Source organism: Sciurus vulgaris (assembly GCF_902686455.1).
Source record: "Sciurus vulgaris genome assembly, chromosome: 2".
NCBI classification, from domain to species: Eukaryota; Metazoa; Chordata; class Mammalia; order Rodentia; family Sciuridae; genus Sciurus; species Sciurus vulgaris.
In genome coordinates, this window is record NC_136462.1 from 78,311,543 (window position 1) to 78,332,097 (window position 20,555).

Consider the following 20,555-nt stretch of genomic DNA (forward strand, 5'->3'; position numbering starts at 1 on the left):
TTTAAAATTTAGCATAATGTGTTGTTGTTGTTGTTTTTTTTTCCGAAGTTCCTTTATTCTTCTCTACCCACCTTCCTCTATGGATCAGCATCCCCTTATCAGAGAAGACATTCAGCATTTGGTTTTTTGGGATTGGCTTATTTCACTTAGCATGATATTCTCCAGTTCCATCAGTTTACCTGCAAATGCCATAACTTCATTCTTGTTTAAGGCTCCATTGTGTATATATACCACATTTTCTTTATCCATTCATCTGTTGAAGGACATCTAGGTTGGTTCCATAATTTAAGCTATTGTGAATTGAGCTGCTATAAACATTGATGTGGCTATGTCAATGTAGTATGCTGATTTTAAGTCCTTTGAGTGTAAACCAAGGAGTGGGAAATCTGGAATGGTAGTTTAATTCCAAGTTTTCTTAGGAATCTCCATACTGCTTTCCAAAGTGGTTGTGCCAATCTGCAGTCCCACCCACAGTGTATGAGTGTACCTTTTTCCCCACATCCTCGCCAACACTTATTTCTTGTATTCTTTTTTTTTTTTTTTTGTCGTGCTGGGGATTGAACCCAGGGCCTTGTGCTTGTGAGTCAAGCACTCTACCAACTGACCTATCTCCCCAGGCCCCTCTTGTATTCTTGATAATTGCCATTCTGACTAGAGTGAGATGAAATCTTAAGAGTAGTTTTGATTTGCATTTCTCTAATTGCTAGAGATGATGAACATTTTTTCATATGTTGAGTGATGGTATTTCTTCTTCTGTGAAGTGTCTGTTCAGTTCTTTAGTCCATTTATTGATTGGGTTATTTATTTTTCTACTGGAGATTAGTGCTCTACCTGAGGTGTGTATGGTAAAGAGTATTTCTCATTCTATAGGCTCTTCATGTTATTGATTGTTTCCTTTGCTGAGAAGAAGCTTTTTAGTTTGAATCCATCCCATTTATTGATTTTTTTTTTTTAAATAAAGCATGAACATTGTCAGTGTTTATTCTTAGCCATACAATCTTTTTTCTCAGATGTAGACTACAATGCAACAATTTTCCCTCTAGGGCATGACAGAAATGTGTCTACCATGGGGCTGGGGATGTAGCTCAGTGGTGGAGCTTACCTAGCTTGTGCAAGGGCCTGGGTTCCATTTTCCCCATCATCATCACCACCAAAAAAAATTCTGCCCTGATATAGTCACTATGGAAAACTGTAGTGATTTCTTAAAATATTTAAAAATCATATGACTCATCAATTTCACTTCTGGATATATACCCAAAAGAATTGACAATGGCATCATGAAGAGATATTTGTACACTTGTGTTCACAGCATCATTTACAGTAGACAAAAAGTGGAAGTAACCCAAATGTCTATTGATGGATGAATGGATAAAGAAAATGTGGTATATACATACAATGAATTTTTTCAGCTTTAAAAAGGAGAGAGAGTCTGATACATGGCACAATGTCATTGACTCTTGAGGACATTATGCTTAGTGAAATAAGCCAGTCACGAAAGGACAAATGCTGTATGATTCCATCACATGAGGTAAGTAGAGTAGTCAAATTCATGGAGACAGAAAGTAGAATGGTGGTTACCTGGGACGGAGGGAGGGGGCAGTTGGGAGATAAAATAGAGTGTTCTGGAGATTGGTCATATAACAATGTGAAGGTGCTTAATAGTACAGAACTATATACTTCAAAATGGTTAAAGTATGGACTGCAAGTATGGTTCAGTGATAGAGCACTTGCCTAGCATGTGCCTGGGTGTGAACCCTAGTATCACACAAAAGAAAGTAAATTTAATGTATGTGTATTTTACCATTTAAAAAATTCTTTTTAGATGTCAGGTTTCAGCAGAGCACAGTGCCACACACCTGTAGTCCCAGTTACTAGGAGCCCTCAGCAAGAGGATCACTTGAGCCCAAGAATTCAGGTCAACCTGGGCAACTCAGTAAGACCCTGTCTTTAAAAAAAAAAAAAAAAAAAAAATGAGTACCATAGGTCAGAAACCAAACTGGAGGAAGGAAGCATGAAATAGTTGCATAGGAGAAGAAAAGGCAATGAGGTGGGCTGGTCATGGGAAGAAAAGTGGGCTTATGAGCCTTCTGATTGCCAAGATCTAACACTTTGCCTTTTATTTAAAAGTTTCACTGCTGCAAGTTTTAAAAGAAACAGATGATTACAAGTTTCAGAATATCAGCTTGGGTGGAGCACTGTTCAGGATACAAAATTATAAAATTGCTCCTGCTTTTGCAAAGAATGTTAGACACAAGGCAGAACCCTTCTGTGAAAAGGGTGGTGAGAAAGGAAAAATTAGGAATAGTTTCTATGCACACTGTATTCTCCCTGGAGATTGATGGAGAAAAATAATTCTGGAAAGAGTAACCTTAATAGATGAAAATATTTTGGAGTAGGAGGTATAGGTTAACATTGGGAAGGTGAGATAATGCCCATCATTCTCAGAAGTATGCCAAGTGTTGAATCAAATATGATATCTTTAATTTCTTCCTCAAGGTAATACTCTAAGGAAAACAACCCAAGATATTTAGGAGTCCTAGATTACACAGCCAGCTACATGTGTCTCAGTGTAAAATTTTGGTTCCAAAGTTTATGATTTGAATTCTCTCATAAATAAATCTCTAAAAGGACAAGAAGCAACAAGGAGGATTGAATTCAGAAAAAGGGGAGGGACCATTTGTTGATTTTTAATTTTACTTCTTGTCCTTTAAGAGTCTTGTTAAGGAAGTTAGGTTCTAAGCCAACATGATGAAGATTTGGGCCTACTTTTTCTTCTATTAGGCACAGAGTCTCTGTTCTAGTGCCTAAGTCTTTGATCTACTTGGAGATGATTTTTGTGCAGGGTGAGAGACAGAGGTTTAATTTCATTTTGTTACATATGGATTTCCAGTTTTCCCAGCACCATTTGTTGAATAGACTCTTTTCTCCAATGTATATTTTTGGCACCTTTGTCTAGTATGAGATAACTGTATTTATGTGGTTTGTCTCTGTGTCTTCTATTTTGTACCATTGGTCTACATGTCTGTTTTGGTGCCAATACCATGCCATTTTTGTAATTCTCTGTAGTATAGTTTAAGTCTGGTAGTGTGATGCTTCCTGCTTCACTCTTCTTGCTAAGGATTGCCTTGTCTATTCTGGGTCTCATTTTTCCAAATGAATTTCATGACTGATTTTTCTATTTCTATGAAGAATTTCGTTGGAATTTTAATAGGCATTGCATTGAATCTGTATAACAATTTTGGTAGTATGGCCATTTTGACAATATTAATTCTGCCTATCCAAGAGCGTGGAAGATTTTTCCATCTTCTAAGGTCTTTATTTTATTTTTTTTCTTTAGTATTCTGTAGTTTTCATTATAGAGGTCCTTTACTTCTTTTGTTAGATTGATTCCCAAGTATTTTATTTTTGTTGAGGCTATTGTGAATGGGGTAGTTTTCCTAATTTCTCTTGCAGTGGATCTTTCACTTATGCATAGAAATGCATTTGATTTATGGGTATTGATTTTATATTCTGTTACTTGGCTGAATTAATTTATGAGTTCTAGAAGTTTTCTGTTGGAGTTTTTTGGATCTTCTAAATATAGAACTGTCTAAAGTTCTTGTTGTTGATTTCTAGTTTTATTCTATTTGGTTAGAGAAGATACATGCCATGTTAGATTAGTGTTACTGTAATAAAATACTTGAGATAATCAACTTAGAAGGAGGAAAGTTTTATTTTGGTTTGCAGTTTTGTGGGTTTTAGTCCATGGTTAGTTGGCCTGTCACTTCTGGGCCTGTAGTGAAGAAGTGCATACTAGGGGGAACACATGGTAGAGGAAGCCTGTTCACCTCACAGCCAGAATGAGAGGACAAGGAGGAGCCAGGCTCCCAATATCCCCATCAGGGGCATGCCTCCATGAGACCAGAAAATTTCCTAAGACTGCCTCTTAAAGGTTCCACCATCTTCCAATAATGCCAAGCCTTTAACATGTGGACTTTGGGGGGACTCTCATCCAAACTATAGTATCCCGTTTCCAGTTTTTTTAATTTGCTGAGACTTGATTTTTGGCTTAATGTATGGTATGTCTGGGAGTGTGTTTTATGTGCTGATGAAAAGAATATGTATTTTGCAATTGTTGGATGAAATGTTCTGTAAATGTCTATTAGGTCCATTTGGTCTTCAGCATAGTTTAATGTTTCTTTGTTGATTTTTTTTAATTAAAAATTTTTAATTTTTACAGACTGCATTTTGATTCATTGTACACAAATGGGGTACAACTTTTCATTTCTATGGTTGTACACAATATAGATTCACATCATTCATGTAATCAAAAATATAGATAGGGTAATACTGAATTGTTTTTTTTTTTTTTGGTCTGGATGATCAAGTCTTTGATGCAAGAGTTGAAGTTGTGGTGTCAAAGTCCACAACTATTATTAGAGTCTCTTTCTCCTTTTAGGTCTAATAATGCTTGCTTTATATAACTTGGTGCTAAATACTTACAGTAGTTATTTCCTCTTGTTGAATTGATTGCTTTAACATTATATAGTGATCTTCCTTGTCTCTTTATGATTTTTCTTTTTTGGGGGCAGGATCTTGCTATGTCACACAGACTGACCTTGATCTGGGCTCAAGTGATCCTTCTGCCTTAGCTTCTTGAATAGCTTTGACTATAGACACATGCCACTATTCCAAACTTTTTAATCGTTTTTGAATTAAAGTTTATCTTTTAAGTATAGCTACTCCTGCTGCTTTGTTTTCCATTTGTATGATACATCACTTTCTATCTCTACTTTCAGTCTCACTAATGAGGTGAGTTTCTTTTTTCTTTTTCTTTTTTGGTGGTAGTACTGGGGATTGAACTCAGGAGAGTTCTATCCCTCAGCTATTTCTCGAGCCCTCTTTTATTTTTGAGACAGGGTCTCATTAAGTTGCCAAGGCTAGCCTGGAACTTGCGATTTTCCTGCCCTAACCTTCTGAGTCACTGGGATTATAGGCATGTGCCACCTTGTGTGACTGAAGTGAGTTTCCTGTAGGCAGCTTGCATGAGTATTTCTTTGGGCTAGAGTTTTAAAACTGTCATTTCAATCTGTCTCACATGTAAAATAATATTATTTTTGCAGTGCTTGGTAAAATATTTAGATCTGAACATTCAGCAAAGCCATATTGGAAGTGTTGAGAGGATGATCCTCTATTGCCCCTGTTCTTGAAAAATGTACTTCTAGCCTGGGAGACCCAAGGACCTTGGAGATGCCTCCTATCTATAAGAAGCTCAAATGTTCTGTCAGTTTAAGGTACAGTAGCAGCAGAAGTGGGGTATGCAAGAATTTGGCAACAGGTGCAGTTGCTCACTGGATCAACTCTTTCCTGTCATTCCTACATTCTCTTCTTTTTCAATTTTTTCATTGCCCCATTTACTCAGCTTCCTCACCAGTCCCCCTGTTTTTACTTCTGTGTAGATAATGGTCATTTTTTCTGTGGGTCTTCCTGTGTTTTGTTTGTCCATGTATATAGCTCAGACTCATCTCTGTGTATGGAGGTTTGTCATATGTGGCAATAGTTGGGGTGGTGGTGGAAGGCACTGCTTTGTGTAGCAAGAGAATTTTCCCCTAAGGTCTTAAATGTGATCTGTAATTTCTCTCTGATCACTTGTGAATAATCTTGTTCACTGGTGAAACTAATTTCAGGCTCTGTTGGTTTAGGGGCCTCCTCAAATATGTGGATATATAGTTATGTATCTTGTGTAGAGAAGGATCATTCCATCTAAGTCATATTTTTAAGATTGTTTCATTATCTTTGGCACCAGAATTCTGTTTTAACTGTTTTTGCTGACATCTCTTTGAAACCAATATTCTATTTTCTTGTTTTCATACTTTGACATTTCTTTTGGTAACTAAGGATCATTGTTGTACATCTCAATTCTTTTTTTTTTTTTTTTTTTTTTGTGGTGCTGGGGATTGAACCCAGGGCCTTGTGCTTGCAAGGCAAGCACTCTACCGACTGAGCTATCTCCCCAGCCCCACATCTCAATTCTTGTATGACTATGAGGGCTTCCCAGACCACTGGGGAAAGAAAGAATGTTTGCTTCCTCAGTGACCTCAGACTGCTCACCTTATTCTTTTCTGGTTTCTATCTGTGTCATCTCTGACATCTATTGTTCTTTGATTCTGGAATGTTCCTACCTTCACCGGTCACCCCTTTTAACCAGCTTCTTTTAATTTAGGAAGAGATATACTCAAACCTTTGAATACCCACATATACATATATATATACCCTTGCAAGAACACATACAAAGTAGCCACTGTCATGAGTCTGCAGAGCTCCCTAGTGAATAATAGACATGGGGTTTTGTGGGTGGACTTGTGGTATGTATTTAAGACAACTCTGGTATAGTGATGAGTACACTAGACTTGTGTTTGAGCCTGAGTAGGTTGCTGTGAGAATGAAATAAAATTCAGTGAAGTTGGGCACAGTGACACATGCCTACTGTTCCAGCTACTCTGGAGCCTGAGGCAGGACGATCTCTTGCGCCCACACATTTGAGACCAGCCTGGGCAATATAGTGAGACCCTATCACCAAAAACAAATGAACAAGTAAAAAAAAATTCAATAAAAACCATAATTCATTACTCAAGTGTAAAGTATTAATTATTACTATGTTTAAAATTATTATCTTGCTTGGCATTTTCCATTTCTTACTGCTTGGCTTTCTTCTCAGTGATCATGGTTAGATAATGAGATATACTGCTATACTGCATATCTGGACTTTGTTCTATCTTTAATAAGTTCAGGGAAACACAGAGATCTGGAAGAAGGTTCAGAAGGGCAACCAAGATTGTAAGAATTTAGTGACATGTATGATTCATGGGTTTATTCCTTCAGCCACTGTTTCGTAAGTCCCTAGCACAGTCAGACACTGAGACCTATGAGGATATTCTCATTAGCCTAAGTGAAGACTTAGGCTAAATCTTTAGATTTAGTAAGAGAAGGACTTTGTATAAAATTTCCATTCATTCCCTCCCTCAGGAAGCTTATCTATAAGGCATACTATGTAGTAGTTATTTTACTTTGTGCTAGGAAATAAAAAAAAAAAATAATATATGGCCCTTTCCATTCAAGAACTCATAGTCCAAGAGGGAGACAGATATGTTATCGAATAATTGTCACAGTATAATAAGTGCAGTCTTGGAGGCACTATAAGAGTGAATGGAACAACTTTATTTTTGTGGGGAGAAGAGCTTTGGAAGACTTCACAAATAACATGATATCTGAACTGAATTTAGTAAAGATACAAAACTGTCTCCTAAAATATTTCTGAGGGAACTGCATGTGCAAAGATGTAGAGGTGCAAAAAGGGAATTCAGGGAATTCTAGGTAGTTGGTATGGTAGGAATGCAGGGTGGGAGAGGACTGAGGAGGCGACCCAGGATGAAGAGGGTTTTACATGGTGCCTGAACAGGTTGGGCTTGATCTTGAAGGCAGGGGAAGCTGTTGACTTTACACAGTGGTGTGGGAGTGGAGGGGGTTGGAGGTATTGAAATGATCAGAACTGGTTAGAAGGAAAACTCTGAAGGGTGGTGAAGACCTGCATTGCAGAGTGGCCTTAAGGAATAGAGATGATAAGATGGATAAAAAAATAGTTACAGCGTGGAATTTCTAAGACGTGTGTGTGTGTGTGTGTGTGTGTGTGTGTGTGTGTGTGTGTATGCGCATGCGCTCCTCAGAGGTGCAGACAAGGGTTTGAACTTATATAGGTGGGGGGTGACGAGGCCACCATCTGAAATAGGGGAGATGGGCTGAGTGAAGAGGCAGAGGGGCCATCTGGGACTTGTGCTGCCTGTCTATGTGAGCCTTCCATTAGCAGTGCCTTCCTTTGGTCATCATGACATAGTCAAGTCATTTTGTCTGCAGCTTAGTCACACTTAACTAAAAAAAGAAGTTTGAATGCTAATACCAGTTTATTTGTGCGCAATGGTAAGCATGTGTGTCTAATTTATAATAACCAGAATGCATGTGTTCACTGTCAAGGCATCCTCTTCCTGGAGCCATCGTCACTGGGAAAGCAATCTTGTAATTGGGAGGTTGCTTGCAGGATGTGGAATTGGAATAAGAGAAGAAAGTTTTGACTATTTGAGAAATATTTTACTGAATGTGCTGGACTCTGTAAAACATAAAGCTGAAAGATCATTTGCAGTGTGGCAGAGGAGTCAGGCAAACAAAGTGTCAAGCTCAGCACACAAGATGGGTGCCAGGAGGGGTGGAGTGTGACTTATTCAGGGTGTGCAATGTCTGCATCAACAGAAAAATGAAAGGAGTTGAGCTGGGGGAAAGGTCTCTCCCATAGTTTTAAGGCTCTGCTCCACCTGGCTTCTCTTTTCAGACTTCTGTTGTCCTTGCTTTATCTGTCCCATCTATAGTGGCCATTTTGCTTTTCCTGAAATTTGCTTGGCATGTTATAGCCTCAGGGGTTTGATACTTGTTTCTTTTGCCAGGAAGGCTCTGTCTCCAGATGCTCACAGAGTTTATTTCCTCATTCTGTTCACCTCTTTACACAAATATCACCCCATCAGAGTCCTATCTCAAGAGGTCACTCCTGGGGGTGGGGGTGTAGCTCCCATCTGTTTTCTTTCTTTCTTCCTTTCTCCTCCTCCTCCCCCTCCTCCTCCCTTTTGCAGTGCTGGGAATTGAACCAGAGGCCTTGCACATGCTAGGCAAGTGCTCTCCCACTGAGCTTTATCCCCCAGCTTCCTGTTTTGTTTTTCCTTATGGTATCCTTACCACATTAACAATTAATTAGCATTAATTGTTTACTTGTTTACAGTATGTCTTTGCCTGTAGGATGTAAACATCATGAGAGGAAGAACTTTGTTCTTGGCCAGCCTGGTGGTGCACAACTGGAAGGCTCAAGCAAGAGGATTGCAAGTTTGAAGCCAATCTCAGCAACTTGGCAAGACCATGACTCAAAAAATAAAAACGGTTGGGGATAAGCTCAGGGTTAAGCACCCTGGGTTCAATCTCCAGTAAACCTCCCCCAACTCCCCTCAAAAAAGGACTTTTTTCCACTGCTGACTCATTGGCACCTGTTCTGCTAGTTATACAGTAAATAGCTGTTGAATGAAGAAGGAGGCAGAACATTGTGGGCACAGAGAAAGGCAATGTATGGGTACAATGTGAGAAAAAATATGGGGCATGGTGTATTCATGGGGGATTATGGGATATGAAGGGACAAAGGGAGGCAAGGGGCTAGAGCATGAGTCATACCATCCTTGGAGGGTTTAGATTTATCTTAAAGCATATAAGAACCAATGAGGACTATAAGCAGGAGAGCAATATAACTAGATTGGAATGTAGGGGCTGGATTCCAGGCAGACACACCATTAGGGAGCTCCTTTAGCAATCCAGGCAGCAAATGATTAAATGTCTAAATTAGGGCCATGGCAGTTGGGGTAGACAGGGGAGGAGAGATCTGAGAGAAATTTAGAATTTATAATTAGTACAACCAATGAGATAGAATGTCAGGTATAAGGGAGAGGAAGTTGTCGAAGAAAGCTTCCACCAGTATGTCTTTTTGTTTGTTTTTTTTATGCTGAAGATTGAACCCTCATGCATACTAACCATGCACTCAACTGCTGAGCTACATCTGCAGCCCCATGGTCTCTAAGTTCTGAACTGGTAAGAGCTGTACCTCTATTATGAGCCACTGTATCCTCAGCAAAGAAGTAGAAAGGAGCTTGTTAAATATTTTTTGTGTTTTTTTTTTTTTTTTTTTTTCTTTGTGGTTACTGGGGATTGATCCCCGAGGAACTTTACCATTGAGTTATGTCCCCAGACCATTTATTTTTTATTTTGAGGCAGAGTCTCACTAAGTTGCTTAGGGTCTTACTAAGTTGCTGAGGATGGTCTTGAATTTGTGATCCTCCTGCCTCAGCCTCTGGAGTCACTGGGATTATAGGCCTATGTTACCATGCCTAGGATAAATATTCTTTGAATAAACCTGGCATGGAAATATCCACTGTAGTCCCAAACTACTTGGAAGGTTGAGGTAGGAGGATCCCTTGAGTTCATAAGATTGAGACCAGCCTCAGCAACATATTGAACCCTGTATGAAAAGGAAGAAGAAAGGAAAAAAAAAAAAGAAGAGATGAAGCTTTTGGTTTGGGCAACTGGTAGGTAGTGGTATAATTAATTTACAGTGAAGGGGAGGATGACCTCATGTCAACTTTGAATTTGTCGAATGGTAGCTCATTTTAAGCTTAGAAAATACATAGGGCTGGAGATTGAATATTCAACCCAAATGTTCATGAAGCACTTGCCTTGTTCTGTGCACTAGTCATTGTCTTCCTGGAGCTGTGTGTGTGTGTGTGTGTGTGTGTGTGTGTGAGAGAGAGAGAGAGAGAGAGAGAGAGAGAGAGAGAGAGAGAGAGAGAAGGGAAAGTGAGAGGCGGCATGCACACCAGGGGTCAGGATGGGTACCTTAGTACAAGATTACAGTGAGCTGTGGTGAGCATTGTGATTTGCAAGGCTCAGGGAGCTTCAGAAGAAGCCCAGGAGTTGAGAAACTCCCTTTAGAAGCTTAAACTGACACCTGTATGGGGAAGAATTGATCAGGCATAGAAGGGGAAGAGAAGTGTTTCAGGTACCAAGCACAGACTATCCGAATGCCTGAAGGCAAGAAAGAAGGCAATGAAGGGATTCAAGATGGGCTGATGGGATTGTGTTGGAAATGCTGAGTTGGCTTGCAGAGGTAAATGGGGGTTGAGGGATAGGTTGCTCAGGACTTTATAATCTGTTTATTTCTTAATGCTGTGTAACAATTTGCCTAAAATTTAGTGGCTTAAAACAATAGTCATTTTATTCTTTCATAATTTCTATGGCTCAGAAATTTGTGAAGGGCTTAGTGGGGCAGTTCTAGCTCAGGGTCTCTCATGTGATTGTAGTTAAATAATGGCAGGAGCTAGAACAGGAGGCAGTGAGAAAGATGGAAACTATCTGATCTTTTCTTCTTAAGTTGCCCCAGGGCCTTTCCATCTGGTCTTTACACCTGGACTTGGTTGGCTTCCTCACAGCCTGGCAGCCTCAGAGCAATCAGACAGCTTACTTAGCAGCTGAAGTCTTCAAGAATGAGGATTCTGGGGCTGGAGATATAGCTCAGTGATGAAGTGCTTGCCAAGCATGTGCAAGGTCCTGAGTTCAGTCCTCAGTATCAAATACACACACACAAAAAGTATTTCAGCAACAAGAGTGGAAAGTTGCATCATCTTCTGTAACAGCCTCTGAAGTCACGTGGTGTCAATCCTGCCATACTCTATGTAGGTAGAAACATTCACAAAAGATCACCCAGTATCAAGAGGAAGGGTACAGACCCTATCACTTTAAAAAAAAATGGTATATTATACTTATATATAACTGTGTTTGTTTTTATGCATTTGTACATGAACATCAGCCTTTTGGTGGTGCTGGGGATCAAACCCAGGGTTTCATGCATGTTAGTCAAGCACTCCACCACTGAACTACATCCCTAGCCCTCAGACCCTATATCTTAACAGATGGAGTGTTAAATTCACATTGTAAGAAAAGCATGTGGAATGGGAGACATTGTTGCAACATCTTTGGAAAATATACTCTATCATACAAACCGTATTAAGAATTTGGTGGAAAAAAATCTTAAGATTTTTCATTGTCTTAGGGGAGTGACATTTGTGCATTTGTGATTTAGATTTTAGAGTGATTTTTAGAATGATTTTTTTTTTAAAGTATGTAGGACTGAAAGCAGAGAGACCAGTTAGGAAGCTGATCTCGGTGAGAAACGATGGTGGCTTGAATTAGAATCTTGTTTTGGGATAAGGGAACTGGTTAAAAGTTGCTTATTAATGAGATATTAGCAGATATTGTTGATTAGATGCTCAGATTTCTAGCTTGGGTAAATGGGTGAATGGTGATGTCAATTACTCATATGGGGAACACTGAAGAAGCAGTAGGTTTGAGAGAAATTGATGGGCTCAGTTTTGGATATGTTGAGTTTGATGTCTAATAGGTGGTTGGATATTTAGTAGCTGGTTGGATGTTTCTGGAATCATAATAGTTGACTGGTGATATATTTTTGGGAATCATTGTCATATATTAATTGAAACCATAGGAGCAGATAAGATGACCTAGGAACAGGTTGTAGAAAGGGAGGACAAAGGGGCAGAGGATAACGTTCTAAGGAATATCAATGTTTGAAAGATAAGCATGCTACTGAATGATGGAGAAAGAACACCTATAGAGAGGAAGACAACTAAGAGATAGTGGGTGGAAGAGAGTGATTTTGATTTGAGAAGGAATGAATAAGCAACAGTGTTCAATCTGCTCAGAGGTAAAGCTAGATAAGGATTGAGTGTAGCTGATTGTATTTACCAACAGGGAGGTCACTGGTGACTTCTCATATGGGCTTTCCTCTAAGGCAGTAAATTTCTAGATGGTAAGGGTGGAATCAGATTTCAGAAATATCATTTGTTCATCTAGCAAAATGTATTCAGTGTCTACTGTGTGACCAGTTCTGGGAGCTCAAGAATGATGGTTACTCAGCTCTGCCCTTACATAAACTCATTGCAGATGGGAGAGACAGACGCACAAACCATTCTGATGCAGTGTATTCGTATGTGGGGGAGGGAGCATAGAGCAGCATCTCCAGGGGAGATGAGTTTATGCTCACAAGTAGCCTTTTTGGAAGACTTGTTAAGTAAGATAAGGAATGGAATGCCATTTGGAATTAACAGATTCCAACAAGGAGAACAATAGAAACTTTGGCGGGGTGGAAGAAAATGGGGAGAGGACATCAGACTACATTGTAGAGATGAAGGAAAGGAAAGGAATGTAGGTATGCTTTTTAGAAGATTGACTCTGGGAGGCTAGTGGGTGTACCTCAGTGGTAGCTAGCATGTGGGAGGTCCCTGACTCAATCTCAGGCACCACAAACAAACAAACAAACAAACAAACAAGGGGAGGGTTGCTATTAAGTTGGAGGGACCAAGGTTGAGGGATTTTATAGTGAAGACTTAAGCCTGGGGCTGGGGAGATAGCTCAGTTGGTAAAGTGCTTGCCTTACAAGCATAGGGCCCTGGGTTCAATCCCCAGCACCACAAAAAAAAAAAAAAAAAAGACTTAAGCCTGCCTTAGGTTGATTGGGGAGTATGTTTCTGGAAGAGTCTGAAATAATACCTTCTACATGGTTGGCATGACTGGGTGCCCTAAGTCAGCATTTTTCTTCCTTGAATAGTATAGGGGATACCATCATCCCTTTGGGAGGGAGCAGTGCTCAGTGGTTGAGAGCATGGATTTAGGCAGGACTGGGTTTAATCCTAGATCAACTGTATTAGCTTCAGTTTCCTTTTCTATAGAATAGGGTCCCTGTCTCCTAGAGATATCATCTATATTTTTCCCATATTTTCAGGTTTTTCTATTCAAACAGTGACGATTTCAAGAGAGCAAATGTAGTTTTTGCTCCTTACTATCCTTTGGCAGGTGTAGTCTGCCTTTACAACTGTTGAACCACAGCCCTAGATAATCTGGTATTGCTTGCTAATAGACCTTGAAATCATTTACTGATTATTGCTTAGATAAGTTTTTTGTTGCTATTTATTGCTATTTGTGTTGTCAGGGTGATCACATGTTCCCTCTCTTCCAGGACTACTGTCTCCCCTTCCCCTCCCCAGCACTCTAGCCTCTGTACACTCAGTCCAAATAGCAGTGGTCCATGTGCCCACCTGTACCCTCTTCACTCCCCCTGACTATGTGGGTTACCTCTTAGTTACTTTCACAGTGCCCAATTTTTATAATAGTCCTTGCTCACTTTTTTCATGAAAACTGCAGTCTGGGTCTTAACTTGGAGCTTGCACAGGGCTTGAAACACAGTGGGTACTCAATATATGTTTGTTGAATGAATGAAAGAATGGGTGAGTGAATTATGTCCTGAAGGAACCTCGCTGTCCTGTCTAGTCCAGGGTACTAGCAATGGTTGCTTTTCCCAACCAAGGAGATATGCAGAGAGGCCCTCTTGAAACTGGTTTTTTTGGCTACTCAGAACTCTGTGGATTACTCCAGTTCTTTGCAGGTAGAAGTGCCTCCATTACCATAATTGGAGATAATCCTGCTCCTAGTCTCATATCCTCACATATAATTAAGGAGGTATGTGGTGTGGTGAAATCAATATAGGCTTTGGAACTGGCCACTGACTGAGTGGCCTCAGTTTTTTTCAGTTTAAAATAAAAATAATGGGTGCTGGCGATATAGCCCATCACCTAGAGAGCCTGCCTCCCAAGCCGGTAGACCGGGGTTCGAGACCCCAGCACTGTCAGACTAAACCAGACCGAATCGGAGCCTCCCAGTTTTAAGATAAAGATAATAAAACCTATTCTCTGCCAGAGTAAGTTAGAGAATGTATATAAATATGTAAGGGACCTAGCACATAATTGTCTGTCAAAAATGGTATCTACCACTGCAAATTATATTCACAATCATATGCATCTTATTAATTTCTAAAAACTTTACTTTCCACATTCTGTCTTTGGATGAATTTAAAAATTAGTTTTAATTTTGAAAACCTTAGTGATCAGAATAAAATGCTGAGACTTCTTTCTTGTTTTTCAGGAGAGGTGAAACTTTTATTTTGGCAGAGTCAGGAATAGGTGTCTAGAATTCCCATCTCCATTTAAATGTCCTTTCCTCAGAGCAAAGGTGTTCTAGAAGGCTCAATGTTAGCCTGGGTGGGTGTTTCTGTTCTTGCTTCGCCATTCTTGCCCATATTGCAACCTACTTATTTTGGTCAAGTTGTTTTGTCCTTTTTTAACAGGGCATTTTATATCTGTGCATTCAGTCTGCCTTTGTACCAGTTGGACAACAGTAATTATTCAGGGTTCCCTGAAAAGATTACTGTTTTTCTTTTCTTTTCTTTTTTTTTTTTTTTTGATACCCAGGATTGAACCCAGGGACACTTAACCACTGAACCACATTCCCAGCCCTTTTAATTTTTCATTTTAAGACAGGGTCTTGCTAAATTATTTAGGGCCTTGCTAAGTTGCTGAGGTAAGCCTTGAACTTGTGATCCTCCTGCCTCAGCCTGAATTGCTGGGATTACAGGTGTGTGCCACCACTCCTGTACAAAGTACTGGTTTTTTGGGAGCAGGCAAAGATTCTTTGTGTTCTTGCACTTGGTTCTAGTGAATTGCATGTACTAGAAGATTCTTCAGAGAATGTTGGTCAGATGCATACACAGGATATGATTCCAGATTCAACTTGGCTGAGAAGGGCAGTTCATGCTTTTGGTTCTCATGGTGATGGTGAAGGGCTAAGGGTTGCTGTGGAAACTGGGCAGATGGGAGGGCAGATGCCTCATCCTCAGTTTTCTAGGGCTGCTCGTGTACTGTAAAGGACTTTGGATCCCCTTGCATGTGTGTCTGAGAGCTTTGACCACATGTCCTTGTGCAGCTTTTCCTGACCAGAAAGGCTGACCTCTTGTACCTGTGGCTACTGAGCTGGAACAACCAAAAGTGGGACCTCCAACTGATTTCTGTCCTTTGAACCTTCTACTTGGATGCTGTTTACTTCTGTCAGAGGAGTTTTCCCAAGAACCATCTTAGGTTGGAGGCGAAGTCATGTCCCATGTTCACCTTAACAAATAGGCTGGCACTAGAGCCTTGCTTGGGTCCTTTCTAGTGTGGGGTTAGTGTGAATCTAGGAACAAGCTCTTCACAGCAGTGAAGGAAGTAGTACTGGTTTGGTCCTCAAGGCTCTTGGGGCCTCACCCTGGGTCGTGTCCTTCACTTTTCTCTTTACCTTAGAAGCAGCTGAGGGGTAGCCTAGAGGAGTTTGGGGAGGGCGCTAGGGACAGTGGGTCCTCACCCTGACTGTACATTGCATTTACCGATGGAGATTAAAAACAAAACACAACACTCATCACTCACTTCCTGACTAAATGAATCTGAACCACTGGGAGAAGAATGGGAATTGACTTGGAGAATGAGAATCAAGGAAGAAGGAAAAATTAATGCTGAGGAGAATTGTTGGGGGTTCGTGTATCGCAGGTGGTGGGAAGAGCAGTACTTACTTGTCATTGTGCTTCAGAATCATCTGGGGGATTTTAACAACATGCTGATGCCTGGGCTCCACCCCAGAGTTTTCAACTTCATTGCTTGAGCTGGCACTCCAGCTCTGGACCAGCTTGTCCAGGGATGCCAGTGTGCAGTCAGGATAGAGGATCTTTGAGCTAAGTGATTAGGCTTGTTCTGATTACAGTTGCTGTGTATGTGATTATTTTATTAGGTGGTCACCTCAGGTAACCTGTCCAAAGCAGGCAAATCATCAGACTGCCCTGAAAACCCTGTCTCAGATCTGCTTAATCATAACTTCTGGGGGAACCCTGACTCTGCAGGTTAACAAATTCCTCAGGTGATTCTGATACCCACGCAGGTTCAGTTCAAGTCCTCAGACCCTGAACCTATCTGAGCAAACAATATGGATCCAATTCACAGGGACTAGCTGGCTTTGAGAAGGGCACAGAGGGGGTTGTTAATATAAGAACCGCTTACTACATGGCCTCCTTGCTCCTTCAGAGAGGTCAGAACTACTGCAACTAAGTGCTAACTGATTTCCAGGAAGGACAGCAGGAGGGGTCCAATTTAGTGACCCATAGGGCTTGTACTTGGTGTCTCTTCTTGCCGGAGGCTCTCACCCATGATGTCTGAGTATGCAAAACAGTTCTGTTACCTGAAAAGGAAAAAGAGTTTGAGGGCCCTCTACTCTGAGAGAAAGAACAGTACCTCCGGGAGGGTATATCTTGGGTATAGAGAGTATCCCAAATCAGCATTAGAAAAAAACCACTGGGGAGAGAAAAGAAGGAAGAAGAAACCCAAAATCTCTGGGTTTGGGCAACAGATAAGAGGCTCTTCCAGAGAGCTTAAATTTGAACCTTCTGAGGAAACAGCAGTGGAAGAGTGTTCTAGAGGTCTCAGGCATTCACAGCCTGAGCGTACCAGATAAGGGGCTTGGCTGTTCTCCCTGAACAGTGAGCCTCTGACTATACACAGACCCAGCCAAATATAAAGATTGCTGTTTTTCTGAGAAACATGTGATAAACAAGCTTGCTATCCTTCTGCTGATTACTGTAGGATGAATGATGTCACTACCCAGGAGATGTCTGAGATCTGTCACTGATGACGTTGAAGTTCAAGATAGTAAACTGAATTTTACATGAAACATTCATCTCTCTCTGTCAGTTGAAAGCTAAGTATATGAAAGAATAAAGAATGAAGACCAGAATATCGATTGTCCAGAAAGATGGACTTGGGGCAGGTTTCATAGTGATTAGGAGGGATGTGTTTATTAAGGCTTAAAACAAATTTTAGAGGCAAGGAGAAAAATGCAGAGATAAAAGAAAAATCTTAGTATTTTGGAGGCTGTTAGGTATTACATAGCAAGAATAATAAAGGTGAAGGAGTTAATCAGTAATGCGTTTGGAGAAAAAAGGATAGAAGATCAGGAATGAAGTTTTTGGACTCATATCTACAACATTTCAAATAAGGCTAATAAATATATTAGATTTTCAATGCATGGAGAAAACAATTTCATAGCTAGTAGTGATATTTGATTAGAATATGATAGTGAAAGAGGATACCTTGTTCAAAAGTGATAGATTTGCTAGAACTGGGATGTAATATATCAAAGAGAGATGGACTTGTATGAGAATCTGTTGTTGTTTTCCTCCCTGACAAGGTCACCCAGGTCCTGTGCATGTTGGATAGCAGTTCTGCCATTGAGTCCTTCATCCGTAGCTCTTTACAAATTTTTTTTTTTAATTTTGAGTGTGGCGCATTGACACATGCCTGTAATCCCAGTGGCTTGGGAGGCAAGTTCAAACCCAGTGTCAGCAACTTAGACCCTCTCTCTAAATAAAATATAAAAGAAGGGCTGGGTTTGTGGCTCAGTGATTAAGTGCCCCTGGTTCAATGCCTGGTACAAAAAAAAATTTTTTTTTTCTGAGAGCAGATCTTGCTAATTTGCCTAGGCTATCCTTGAATTTGTGATCTTCTTACCTCAATTTTACAGGCCTGTGTCACCACACCTGACTCAATATCTTGGTATACTAAAATTTCCCCTTTCTTTGCAGTCAAAAGAATCCAAATGTTTTAGGTGTATGCCTGTAATCCCAGCTACTGGGGAGACTGAGGCAGGAGGATCACAAGTTTGTGGTCAGCCTGGGCAACTCCAGGAGACCCTGTCTCAAAAAAAAAAAAAAAAAAAATGTGGGGATATAGCTCAGTGGTATAGCACTTATCTAGTATGTGTGAGGCCCTGGGTTTTATCCTTATTACAAAACAAACAGACAAACAAAAAACTAAGACCTTCTTTCTTTATTTTCCAATATCCGTAATGAATACTACACCTAATACTGCTTTCAGGTCCCTGCCTAAAGGGAGGGTTTCTTTTTACACTTGAACAGAGGTCTTTCCTCTGTCACTGAAGAGATGCAGCCCTTATCTTAGAAGGTGCACAGATGCTAGCCTCTGTTAATTCTAATGTGCTCACCATCGAGAGAATAATTATTAACATGGTGCTGTTGGAGGGCTCTTATGTACCATTTAGGACATTTTCCTTTCAGGAAATAGTACATGAAAATAAATTCACACCCTGAGGGATGAAGCATGGTAAAGTGAACAGAATAAGATAAGAGCAGAAACTAGTAGAAGTCTTATAATTGTGGGCCTATGTTGTACACTGTGGGGGTTTCTGCCACACCCCACATGGATGAGAAAAGGGTTAACTGCCCTAGGATAATGCTGGCTATAAACCAATCAATTACCCATAAACTTATCTAATCAATAAACACTCAAGAGCCCATACTCTGCAAATGAGAGGGGGCATGATGGATTGGGCCATACCAGATTTGGCCTCTAACAACATGGAGTAGCCCACCACCCCTTTATGTATAGTCACACAGGTAAAGGGGCCTGGACATGGAGGGGCTTCTGTGATGAACAGGATGGGGTGGAGTTTGGGGAGCCATTTTGCTCAGGGAAACTATCATATAACCAGACAGTGAATCACTCCCACACAGGTGATCTGGGACAATCCTCCATCGCTGCCATTTCCTGGGAGTCAGACCTTAGTGTCTCATGGCTCAACCAAGTCTGATTCTGCTAGATAAGGATGGCTCCCCACAGCATACCATCAAATCAGAAGATATAAATATTTTGCTTTCCTGATTATAAAATTTGTACAAAAGGGAAAATAGTCATGATGGAAGGTCAGCTTTGAGCATCTTTTGCAAGAGATGCTTTCATTCTGTTAGAAGTGGTACCTCTATATATTAAAAAAAAAGAATTTATTATGGAAAACTAGAAACACATACAGAAGTAGAGTGAATCATGAGATGAACTTCTGGGGTTCAAACACCAATATAAATAATTGACATCATTGTTTTCATATATGCTCCCATTCATCCCTTACTTACCCTGTTGGATTATTTAAAACAAATCTAAGGTATTATTACCATTTGACTTTTAAAGGCTTCAGTGTGAATTTTTAAAGGATAAGACTTATTATTTGGTGCTGAGAATTGAACCTAGGGCCTCATGCATACGAACTTATTATTTTTTTTTTAACATAATCAGGTAAAATGTGGAATCCTTGTGAGGAAGTGACTATTCTTGCTGAGTTTGTGTCTCCTAGAAAAAGAAATTCTGGGTTTCCTCAGAGTTGTATTCTAATTTTTGTGCAAAAAGATTATGAAAAATCTCAGGGAAAAGAACTATAATCTCGTAGCTAAAGAAGTAAACAACAAAACAAAACAGAAGATTTAAAAAAAAGAAATTCTGATAAAATAGTTGAAAATAATCTTATTTAAGAAGAATAGGAGACATCCAAAGAAACCAGTGTGATTGAAGAAGGTGCTTTTTGATGAACTTAGATTTTTAGAAACAAGATTCATGAGAGATGTTTAGAGATTTAGCCAAGGCTAAATGCAGGTATGTCCTAGAACTGCTAGAAGAATGTCTAGAGGTTGATGCCCAGCAGGGACTGAGTTCTAAAGAAGTGACTGAGGACAATAAAAGACTCTGAGAGGCATGCTCATATGAGAATGGTAAGCCAGGGATGTACATTCTGGGACATTTGGTTCTAAGATAATAGGTGGGAGAAAGGAAGAGGCCATAGCTCCCATTTTCTCTTTACAGTTCTCTATCAAGCAGGAAGATTGCTCACCTAAAAAGGATTCGGTAAAGTGGTTAGGCCAATGAAAAGAGCAATACAAAGAGAGTTGAGGACTAGTAGTAAAGCATGTCATTGCCTTAATATTTTTAACTACCTAGTTGCAGATAAGTGGACAGAATTTATAGGTAGATGAGATCACAGAATCACTCACTACTAGGTATCTTCGGGATTCTGGAGAGCAGGAAGGGTGTGTAAAGGAAGTGGTTGAAAGATGTATTAGTTTCTTCTTACTGCTGTAACAAGTTACCCCTGATTTATTATTATTTTTCTTTTTTTATTTGTTCATTTTAGAATGTATTTTGATATATCATACATACATGGAGTATAACTTC

The 20,555-nt window shown here is 40.0% G+C and overlaps 1 protein-coding gene and 1 long non-coding RNA gene across 4 annotated transcripts in view; both read left to right on the plus strand.

Annotated features, from left to right (window-relative positions):
* Positions 1 to 20,555, plus strand: part of SLC7A7 (solute carrier family 7 member 7) — a 47,008-nt gene that overhangs the window by 11,798 nt on the left and 14,655 nt on the right. The window lies entirely within an intron of this gene.
* Positions 9,671 to 19,335, plus strand: LOC306653198. The gene is made up of 2 exons (XR_013761664.1): positions 9,671 to 14,215; positions 14,346 to 19,335. It is a non-coding gene; the product is annotated as an uncharacterized lncRNA (long non-coding RNA).